The sequence below is a fragment of the Alligator sinensis genome, unplaced genomic scaffold, assembly GCF_000455745.1.
Source record: "Alligator sinensis unplaced genomic scaffold, ASM45574v1 scaffold1451_1, whole genome shotgun sequence".
Taxonomy (NCBI): Eukaryota; Metazoa; Chordata; order Crocodylia; family Alligatoridae; genus Alligator; species Alligator sinensis.
Genome location: NW_005842351.1, coordinates 887742 through 899837, shown reverse-complemented (window position 1 = coordinate 899837; position 12096 = coordinate 887742).

Sequence of the window (12096 nt, the reverse complement as noted above, 5' to 3'; positions counted from 1 at the left end):
TTTGTTTTAATACTAATGGGAGTTGGCAACAGGTATTGCCTTAATCTTTAACAACAGGGGGGGAAAAGTTTGGTAAAATGTATGCAACATCTTTTTGTTTAGCCAGCTGGACAAGGACATGTTTGAAATGGACAAAATGTGATGTAATTCTTGAAAAAGCATTAATTGGGGAGAAACTTTTTCTTTTATCATAATTCAATGCCTGTAAGAAAGTAAGTACAGTAAAATCTTAGCTAATCCCTCAGGGGGCCAACATGAATTGATTACTTAATGGAGGTAGTCTTTTAATATATTTACAGTTTTACTGGATGTGTTTCTGGATACTCTGAGGCAATCATACACAAGGATTTGTTTAATAAGTTTTTTTATAGATTTCACTGTCAACTTGATTTGTTCCAAGATGGGGCATTCAACCAAAAAAAAAAAATGTGTCCTATACTTATGATTTTTCATTTAATAATTACCCAGTATTCCAATGGATAAAGTCTTACCCATACATATTTTGAAATATTTATTTTAACATATGTTGAAATTTATTATCTTTTACATATTAAAACTGCCTATAAATAAACTCATGGCACATTTATAAACATACATGTCTCCAAGAAGTAGCTGACAGATGAAAGAGCTGATTTTGAAAGGAATAGCTTCAAAATAGTGAGGCAGCTTGAAACTACTTCTTGTTCCATGCTCTAACATTAAACCAACTTTTTGATAGTTGCCAATAAATAATCTATTTTTATTGGTCTTAAAGTTGTACTGAGCTTTGACTGACTTGACTCCTAGATGAAGGAAATGGAACTCCATCTTTGAACTGAAGAGAAAATGTGAAAGGTGGACATAGTGCCATTCTCTTGAACAGTGCCAGTTAGGTCCTCCAGCTACAATTCTAAACTTCTGAGGTCTAAACAAGTGTGACGGGCACCATTTCAGGGCTGGGTCTCATCGTTGACCTGCCCACCTGTCTAGGGCAGTCTGCCCTGTCCACCTGCCGTGACTTGATGTATAAAAAAAAGATATAACCATGCGGGAGGCTTCCCATTTTATGCCCTGATGCCACAGCTCCGACCTTCCCTATACCATGTCCCATGCCTCACAGAGGGTATCCCAAGTTGGTGACAACTACAGCTTGTGACCGGGCCAAACTCTGCCCCTCGCTGGGCCTCTAGCATGCTGCGCTTCACAAAGCCTCAAACACACTGCCCGCTCCTGGGCCTCAATCATTCTCCCCCTCACTGGGCCTCACTCATCCTGTCCTACTCTGCGCAGCCCTTCGGGTCCCCATTGGGTCCTACTCTACATGGCCCTTCAGGCTTCCTTGGTCACACACTATAGACGGCTCACACACAGCCCTTCAGGCTGCCCTCACACAGACCATACTCCACGTGGCTGCTGGCCTTCTGCCCCACACTGGGCCAAACTCAGCTTCTAGTCCCTCTCTGTGCCACTCTTCCACTTACTTGATGGGGCCACTACTTGGTCCCCCTTCACTGGGGTCTTGAGGTCTTACACCCAATGGGGCTCAGGTGTCCATAGATGTGCCTGGTCCCCTTCCTGTCCCTACTGCCATGTTACCCACCAGGCTATGGGGGCTGAGGCTATAAGGCATCCCATACTCACCTTTCACTAGGGAGGCAACTGGTGTGGCATTTCCTGGGGACCACTCCACAACAGGCAGCCCCACCACACCATCCTGTCCTAGCAGGGTATAATTTTACATCATGCCCCAGACCAGGAACCTCCTGCCATCCCCATAGTGTCTGCCCTGTACCTCCAAGGATGTTATGTTAGCAACAGCTCCAGCCAGGTGTTGTTCCCCTCCAGCTGCTTGCTGCAAACCTCTGGCTCCCCTGCTCAGGACTGCTCTTACTGCCAGCAAATGAGCCCTCTTCCCCAATCAGGCGACCTCCTGATGGCCATGTGACCCCTGATTGAGACTGCAACCACTTGCAGGCTGCTCTGCTGCTTTGTCTAAGCCCTTAAAGTGGCAGGCACCAAAGGTGCTCTGCCACAGCAAGCCACGGTACCTGCCACCATTAACACTGTCATAATTTGAATATTTTTTTAATTTGTTGACGTTATTGATAATATTAGTGTATGAACACTAACTCTTTAATTATGTTGTATCTTGGTTGGATTTCCTATACTGTACATGCAGAGTATATTGCTATCTACTGAGTGGGATATCTGACTTGCTCAAGAGAGCATGTGGGTTTGCAGCAGTGTGTAGCCCTCTAGAGTTGCCTGTATATGTGCGGGGAAGCTGTTCTGATGCACATTTACAGCATGTCAGAGCACAGTTGATTAATCAAGTAATTAGCATGCTCCAGCAGATTAATCAAGTCTGCTGTAGCGTGCGAATTAGCACACCTCCAGCAGCTTCTGCATCTCATGTATCAGCATCCCCATGCTTCAAAATGGCAACAGGAGGCGCTTTAACTAAAGCTCATTCAACAAGCTTTAGTTAAAGCGACCCTGCCGCCATTGTGAAGTACAGAAACACTGATGCACAGATGCTGCGGGCACTTTAATTAGAGCAGCTCTCAGAGTACAGAGTACAGGAGGTCAGTTCTGGGCTCCAAGTGATGATGTCAGGTGGCGGAAGGATTGGCAGGAGCTCATGGTCCAGGGGCTGGGCTAACCGGACGCAATTTGTACCCAGCAGTCACTATTTACATGTGCATTGGTCGCACTTAATGATTCCACCTTAAGATAGTACTGTCTCCAACAGTACTATCTTACAGCAGTTAATTAGTTTACTATACCGTAATACCAGTACACATGTAGACTGTGATGTTTTACTGCGGAGCTAATTAGTCAACTCTGCATTAAAGCACATGTGTAGATGCACCCACTCTTCAGAAGTGATTAAGAAAAGAGAACTATAGAGCAGTTTTTAAACCAAAGCTATCTACCTATCAGCCCTTTGGCCACATATGGTGTGGGAGGGGTTAAATTGTGGCCCACAGGGTTTGTTGTTTTGGTTGCATTTATATGAACCTAGAGGTGAGCACTCCTGCAGCTTGCCCCTTCTCTTCTCTTTGTTGGCTTCTGAATTCAGGGACTTCAGTCATTGGTAATCAGAATCAGCAGCAGAGGAAAGAGGGGGGCAAGTAATGGCAGTGTTCAGTCAACTGGTTCCAGAGCTATACCAATGTAGCTGCTCCAGTTGACATACCTACAAGCCACTGCTCTGCTGCCAGAGATGTGTCATCTGTCCCATAAGAAACCCATCAGCTGGATTTGGCCCACAGGGTCTGTGAGTTGTATACCCCTGTTTAAAACAAATACTTGTATCTACTTATGTGGGAGGAACTTGATAGAACACTGTGCACTAATATGAATGTAAATTGTTGATTTCAGTCAAAATAGTGGTCTGTGTACAAAAATTGCCCTGCCCCCTTTTCAGTCAAAAATCTACAATACTGTATGTAAGAACTAAACTGAAACAATTTGACTGTCAAAGATGAAATGGCAAATGTGAATAGCAGCAAAAGGAAATTATATAATGAAAACTGGAAATAGTGTAAAACTCTAACTTGGTACCAATAACACAATATAATAATTTTAAATATTGAGCCAAATCCTTGCTGATGTAGACTGGCATAGCTCCCATAATTTCACTGGAGCTACATCAGTTTACCAGGCTGAGGATATGGCCCACCATCTCTAATCTGACAATATTGCTTTAAAGAGCAGATAAGCCTTGGCAACAGTACCTGAGAAACATTTTTTTGCAAGGATGAACTGTTCTTGGAAAAAATTCTCCCATGTATGAGTCACAAGTAGGTTTTTCTTCTACAGCAAGAATGTGTTGTCTCCTTTCCTCCTCATTGAGCAATACAAACAAAATCCAGCTCTTCAATCTGAAGTTGCATTTTATGTAGAAGCCTTTGTTATCCCCCTTTATTTGTGGAATACAGAAGTGTGGCATTTTGGTATTCTTCTCTTTAGACAATAGGACGCAGAATAACTAATTGGGTTCTAGGGCTTAACGACCATTAAAATAGATTTCCCTTTTTGGAATAAAATAGATTTTTGCCCATGTGTTCTGTAATATAAATAGTATTCACCCATTGCTTGGGAGCACACAGTACTGCCAAAAGCTGCATGTTTTGCTGTATGTAAACTTAATATAAGGAAGCAGTGATTAGTATGCTCTTATGTATAATGGCAGGAAGGCCACTTGTAGCTCTTACATACTAGCAGAAGACAGGGAAACTCAAAAAGACTGTTTTGCCATTCAGAACTGAATAACTGTGTAAATAATTGATTTTTTTCAGATCATCAGTGAACCAAAATACAAAAAATGAGGGGAGTGTCCAAGTAACTCCACTTTTTTCCAGTTTTTCTTGTCACAATTTACCCTCCCCAATTTGTTTTGTTCAATACAAAATGTGCCATATCATCCTGGACAAAATGTTTTGTTCCTCATAAGAAAAGGAGAGTCGGGTTTGCCCTTTGTGTGCAGTATGTGAGTAGTAAGAGTATTCACCAAAGCTCCTTTCCTTCCTCAGCCTGCTGATGTACAAACTCACATTTCCCAACTGCAAGGAGATAGCAATAATGATGGGAGAACAAGGTGAGACAGTGAGGAAGACAGATTTTGAAGAACAAGAAATTCAAAGCAATCTCCCATCAAGGATAAGGTGAACACACTTTTATGCAATGTCCACAGCAGTCACAGAACTAAAGTCAATCATTGTAGTTTATCAATAAAGTTTAAGCATCCTGAATAGCAGTCTTCTGGGTAAAAGGATTTTAACATAGCACAAAAGCCAACACCAATTTTTTAAACTGCTTGGGATGAAAATGTAAACAACTCAGAACATATTTACAGTTGGCAGCTGCCCAAGAAAGAACCACTGTCAGTATATTTGTTCTAGAAATACTGCTCAGTTTAAAATGAAGGCACAGCAAAAAAGATCCTGTTCTACATTTCAAATTTCTTCAGTAACACAACAAAACAAAAGAAACAAGCAAATGCAGCATTTGCCATAAGGGTAAAAAACAATAAAGAAAAAGATTTGATTTTCAAGTTCCTAGGAGGGATATAAAATAAAACCTTTTTAAAGTACTTGACTATGCAATGTCCTTTAAAATAATAACCCACAAAGCCTTGTTTTAATTTTTGTTACATCACCATGCAACCCAATCAAAGCATTAAATAGAAAGATAAAATAATACAATATGGTCATGGCATGAAAGTTAGTGATAAATGATGAGAAACCATCTTGTAGTATTTTCAGAAGCACAATAACCCACAGTAAATTACGTTTTCTATGCCCATATAGCCGGTTTTAAAGTTGCAACAAGTTGTACTTATCACAATCCAAAGGTGTGATTTTTGTTTTTGTGTGTGCTTTGGCACTGCTGAATTATTTTCCCACCAATTTGTAGCTTTCTTTGCAGTGTGCATTTCTTCTTTGCAGCTAAGAAATGCTCGTTGCAAAGAGTTCCCGCCATTTGTATTCTAATTCGAGCCCCATTATTGGCTTGCGTGAAATTATTCACACGTGGCGGCTAGTGATTGGCTTGCTAGCCGTATAAAAAGCTTGGGTGGTTTCCGCCCAAGTTGGAGAACTCCGAGGAGAACCCCCGCAAGGGAGGACTCCATGAGCATCAGGAGGAGGAGACTTCACGCTGTGTGAAGATCTCTAAGCGCTGCGGAGCCTGTCGGACCCAGCGCGTTTCAAGAAGGCAACAGAGGTCTGATCAGCCTCTAGCCTCTCCCCGTCGCCATTCGCAATCCTCGACGTATCCCTCTCCCTGCGTGCAAAAGGATCCACGGAGCCTCGACAACTCCGTGGGAGTGATCCAAATATTGTCTGAGTCCTCAAACGAGGATTTAAGCAGAGCTGTACCTGGGAAACTGTCCAGCCTACACCGCGACCATCTTCGGTGTAAGTAAACAATCTTGAATCAACCATTAAGCGTCCGTGACTAATTCTAGCATGCCGCCTGTTTTCTCCGACCCAGTGTGCCCGGGCTGCTGGCCACAGCCCGCGCAGAGCACAAAAAGGGCCCAGATCGCACCCGGCCTGCACAGTACTTTGTCAAGATGAACTCATCTGGTTATTATTTAAGATATTTTAAACTGCAACCAATGTAAATCTTATGGCATGAAACCAATTCAGATCAAATTAATGTATTCCTACTGATGTAGTGTAAAACATACAGTATATTTATAGTGTCAGCTTTCTGAGGATTTCTGTCCACCTAGATATACAGTTTTGAAGCTTCTTAGCTTTGGGATTTTCTTACTCCTGACTTACAGCATGATATGAAATCATCTGTCTATATTTAGGAATATGATGATGGCAACTTCTTGCTCATAGATGAACTAGAAATCAAATAAAACTTCTTTCCAGACATTCTGTGGGGAAAAGACCAGAGGGTTGTTAGTGGCAGTGCAAAGCAGTCATGCTCACTGCTATCAATAGGCATATCATTTGCTTTAATTTAGTCTTGAGTTTTGCTTCTGTGGAAGTAAGACTTTGCCTGTATTCTGTATTCTGTAAGACTTTTCATCATAACTAGCTGACTGTGTGCACATGTGTCTCTCACTGATAACTTGTTGCCACTCTATCTCTTAGTACTCCCACAAATTCCCAAATAATTCAGATACCACCTTGCCTGACACAGATGAGAATTAGTTTATGTTTTATTAGTACTATTCAACAATCAGTTCCATAGGATGAAGTTAAATATAACTGAGAAGACAGAGATACACAGCTTGTAATTCATGATGATGAACATTAATTGACTCCTACCTAGAATATGCAGGCAGTGCTACAGGTACCAGATGCTGATGGGCCCACAGAGACATGCAGTCAGCAGTCCAGATTGAAAAAAAACAACCCCCAACAAAGTGAAATAAAATATTATTCTAAGTCCTTTCTCCTTTTTTCATTATTACTATTTGGGCTTCCCTCCTGCAGCTCCTGGCAACCCCTTGCAGGAAAATATTTGTAAAAACAATCAGTCCTGCCCTCACATCCTCACCTTCCCTTTAACCCCTGAAGAAAGACAGAGAGAGAGAAAGATTACAAACAGTATATGGAAAATGAGTGTATTGATGTGTTTTGTTTTATGTCTTTGAAAGATCTTTGTTAGTTCTCTGGGGGATGCCAGGGAGGGTACTAAATAGGCGATAGATCACAGATATCTAATTTGATGCTCTCCCTGTATAGCATTAATTTCTCCCACTGTCAGAGACAGTATACTGGGCTAGATGGTCCATTGGTTAGACCCAGTATGGCACGTCTATGTTCTTATATTCACTCCTAGGCACAAGAACATTTCACGTCACAGCCAAGTTACTAATAATGCTGATGGACCCTGGAGAGATGGAGGAAGGTCACTGTATTGAAGGAGTTGAAGGAAATGAAATAAGTGGGGAAGAGATTGCTTTGCTTCTTGACCATCAATTGCCTTCTACCTTGACTTCATACTAACATGACTAACTATATTTATTCAAATGCATTCATGGCTTCGGCCTGTTTCTTTGGCTTTGTGATTTCTCTCTATTTATGTAGGAGTTGAAATGGCTCCTGATCTGAATTTTCTTGGCCTCTTATTTTCCCAGGATGTTTCAGAGTCCACAATGGGAAAATGGCATTCTGGACAAGGAAATTCCAGTGCCCCAGTCCTTGTTAATGCGTGCTTGCATCCTTTAAAGGCAAGAGAGACTGGTGGAAATCCTCCAAGCTTATAGAAAATAAGACAAGCAGCCTAGCTTAATACAACAACAGAGGAGGCCTGGAAAAGACAGTAGAAAGGGATGGGAGAGCAGATAACATTGGGTGGTGGGAGAAGCATCATCAGAGAAGAAAACAGGCAAGAACCCTGTCACCACTATGCTGTTACTGTGACTTCAGCCTCTTTGCCACAGGTGGTTTTAACAGAGCATTGTCAGCAAAACTTGCCCTCTCCTGCAGCTGCTAAAATAACGTAATGTAAGGACAGTCTCCTGAAGTTCTCTTAGCCCTTTAATCTTCTGAAGCCAAGCTTTGGGAAAAGGTGATTCCCCTGCAGCTTCTCATGGGCTCCTCATTTCCCAGCTCCCTCATAGGAGAGGAGGTAGAGGCAGGATAGAGCTGTACCTTGTCAACTAACTGAATCAGAGACACACAAACTTTTGTGAGCAAGACCTTACTTCATCAGATACTAAGTATGCATATGTAGCTCGAATAAGTGAGTGAGGGCACAAGTGCTTTTGGCAGAGTGTGAGTGGTGGATGGAAGAGGTAGTTAGCTGTGTTAGCCTGAAGTCAAGCAGAAGGAAGGGTATATATGCACCTTAAAGACTAACTAAATAAGATATATAGAGAGAATAAGTTTTTGTGAACTTGAGCTCACTTCGTCAGATGCTGTGAAAGGAGAGCATAGGGCAGTGTATAAAGTGGAGTGAGAGTGATTTGAATGGGAAAAGAGGAGACAGAGGAAGGGGAGAGGGAGGCAGTGCTGGGAGAGGCATATAAGAGCCCACAGGAACAAAGGGATGACAGAAAACTAATGCAGGTAGTCCCTGTTTAAACCATACTTGGCAGTGGAGTGTCCAGGGAGGTTAACGTGTTCTTTCATAGGCCTTTCTGTCTTTCTGCACCTGATGTCAGATCGGTTCTCATTCATTCTTACATGTAAGGATTGTCTTGTCAGTCCAATGTAGACAGCAGATGGGCATTATAAGAAAGTAATGGCAGGTGAATAAGTATTGTATGTTGTACTCATTATTTGGTCTGGTGATGATGTGGTCTGTATTGATGTGGGGACATAGCATGCATTTAGGTCCATTGCAAAACCTGGTACCTCAATGAGAATGGGAGTTAGCTAGTCTGTTGCTTGAGAAAGACTGTTTGAGGTAGAGGGGCTGTTTTATAATATAAGGAAGAAATACTAAAAAACTTCTGAACACTACAAAAATGAGGGTAGAGACATTAAATGCCACATTTTCTTGTATACAGGTTGGCGGGCTCGCTGTCAGCAGGACCAGTTTGTACCCCCTGTGGTGGATGTGGCCAGGCAGTGAAAAATGGAGGAAGAGACTAAATGGCCATGGCAGAAAGAGAATAAAAGAGAAATTAAGGGTAGGAGAAAAGAGTTAGTGATAAAAACAGGGAAGAGCATTGAAAAAGAAGGTAGATAAATAGAAAATAACTTGGGGAAAATGTATGAGGAGGAGGAAAAATTAGTGCAAAGTGGAAAAAATGTTATGTGGAGTGGGGAAAGATTCCAGTATTCTACAAAGAAAAAAGGATGGGTCAATAGAAAAAGGAAAGAGGAGGAAGATCAAAAGAAAAGGAGGCAGTGAGCTCAACATTTATTACTTGAAGGGACTGCCAATCTTGTAAGTGGCTGTATCATAAATCTCATAGTACAAAGCTCTATGCTTCTCAGCCTAAGATTTTGATGAATCCTTTACAGAATGTACTTTGATATCCCCAGGAGAGGTCTTAGTGGATGCTTTGTATGTTTGGCATATGTTTATTTTGATCCCTGCACAGACTGCATATTGGAGAACTTCAAGCATTTTGGAACCCCCTGAAGGAAGACTTAAGACCCTCTTTCTCCATTTTTTGGTCCAGTGCAGATAGGCTTTAAATCCCATTTCATATCCAATACATGCAGCTATTTTCCTAATGATATTTGGGTTTAGGGCAGAAATATAAGAGAAATTACTTTAAGTATAACCATGTTCTTTTTGGATGTGTAGAAAGTCAAGATGTAGACTAAATATCATCTTTAAGAAAGAAATTAAAATGAGTTCTTTCACTGACCTTACTTGCAGTTCATTTATTCTCCTACCTGCTCAGAAAGAGACAGACAAGTACAGTGCTAAAAGACAGACCTTGTCAAGTGGCAGTGAGCTGCTTCTGCTCTACTGGGAAATCTGTCTTGAGGAGCAGTTGTGAAGAAATAGGAGGTAAGAGGGCATAAGAAAGAAATATCAGAAAAACTTTTGATTGAATATTCCAAAAACTGAGGGTGGAGGTATTCTATTTTTTCTTACATACAATGGACCTCAAAATAAAGTATGCGTCCTGTTTTTGAAAGGCACAATAAAGAAAAAACATCTTTTATTGTAGTCAGTAACTGAGTGTCAGCAGCTAGGGAGCCAAGCCTTCTCATTTGTGGTTCCGATCCACACTTTACTTTCACTTTTACCCCGTAAATAGCAGAAACTGCGGTTACCATATTTCCTCACATATTATGTGTACTCCAATTTCCAAAAGCTGGAACTGGGGGGGCAGGAGGGGGAGAGGTGTGTTTTTATATGTGAGAAAATATGATAATTTAACTTCTTATGTGGGCCACTTTTGAGGAATTACATTACTCTTAGATTTTGTATCTATAGATAGGATCAACATATCATGTAGTCTGACCTAGCATGGCCTACAGGATTTCATCCAGTTACATTTATAATGAGCCCAATAACTTGCATGACTAAAGTATATCTTTCAAAATGATAGGAAGATTTATTTGGAAGATTTCAAGAAATGAAGGGAGGACCCTCCCATAGCATCACTTCCCATAGTTTCTTCCTTAGTTGTTTATCCATCATCACTAAAACACATACCTTATTTTTAATTTCAGTTTGTCTAGTTTCAGCTACCAGCCATTTGTTCTTATTATGTCCTTCAGTGCTAGATTAGAGTCCTTTTAGTACTCAGTATTTTACCTTTGTGAGGGTATTTCTTAAATGAAGGGCATCTGTCAGATGTATGAGAACTAGGAATAGTGTCTGCCAAATACAGGCAGCCCTCGGACTTACAGCACAATTGGTTTCTGAAAACCACATCTTAAATCAAAACATTGTAACTCGGAACCAATTTTCCCATAAGAAACAATGTTATAAATGAAGGATTGGTTCCTGAACCAAGACCCAAGACCCTATTTTCACCAAAAATAACCCAGAATTTTGTACTCAATCAATTATAGATGAGTAATATAGCTACATTAATGTATTTATTTGTAAATAGCAAATTATGAAATGCTAGAAGGCTCAGGCAGGAGCATTAGAGCAGAGAGAAAATCCCTCATTCTAAATTGCACAGCGAGGCAGTTGTGGAGTGGTATGACACTGGCACAACAGTTAGGGTCATTTTAGCTCTAAATGCTGAACCTTTTATTATTAAAATTGAACTACCTATTTGCTGATCCTCATAGGATAATGGAATAGGCTACACTGGAATACACTTTGCTAGATAGAACTGCCAGCAGGCCCCCTTTTATTTTTTAAGGAAAATTTTTCATGTTCCAAGTCAAATCAGCCAAATCAATTCTAACTCTGAGAGTCAATTGAGAACTAAATGTGGCCCTACTGCCAGCAAACATCCTCCACCTGTGCCTGGGTCTTCAGATGCTTCCAAATCCTTTGGTGGGTATCTGAGGACAGAGGTGTAGCAGGGCAGCCCCATGATATGGACTGCCCAAGTCCAAAATATGAGCGGATCTAGGATCTTGAAAAGGGAAGTGCAGGTGGTGTGCATCATTAGATACAACACAACACATATTTTTCCTCCAGTTAAAGAGAAAATAGAAACTTTACCAATATGTTAGGGGCCCAGTGCTATATTATTCAATTTAAGATTAAAGTAAAAACAAATATAACTTTATTGGAATGTGTACTGATTTGCTAGCTTACCTATTAAGTTAAAAAGCACAACATATTAAGCAAAAATAGTCCAAAGATACTGTGTTATCAGTTTTGTGGTCATTATAAGTAAACGTACATCTTTTATTCAGATCATGAAACAAAATCTAGTCTTCCTGAGCATCTTGACAGCACATCCAATACTTTAGTCAGTCATTTCTACACTTAAGTTAATTTTGACCTGAATTGAGATTTTTAGCTACAACTCGCAACAGTGTTCAGGGCTGTGATATAGAAGAGAGATATTAGTTTACCAGGAATAGCAAGACAGCAACATTGCATAGGACAGAATAACTGGATTAATGAAACATCAAGACCATTAAAAAGGAGAGAGGGTTATTAACACCTGTGGGTGAAGCAAGATTATCAGGAATCAGGTACTTTATAATGAGCTATGTAATCAATTGACTCCCCCAGCACTGCTGAATAGAAATGCAGATG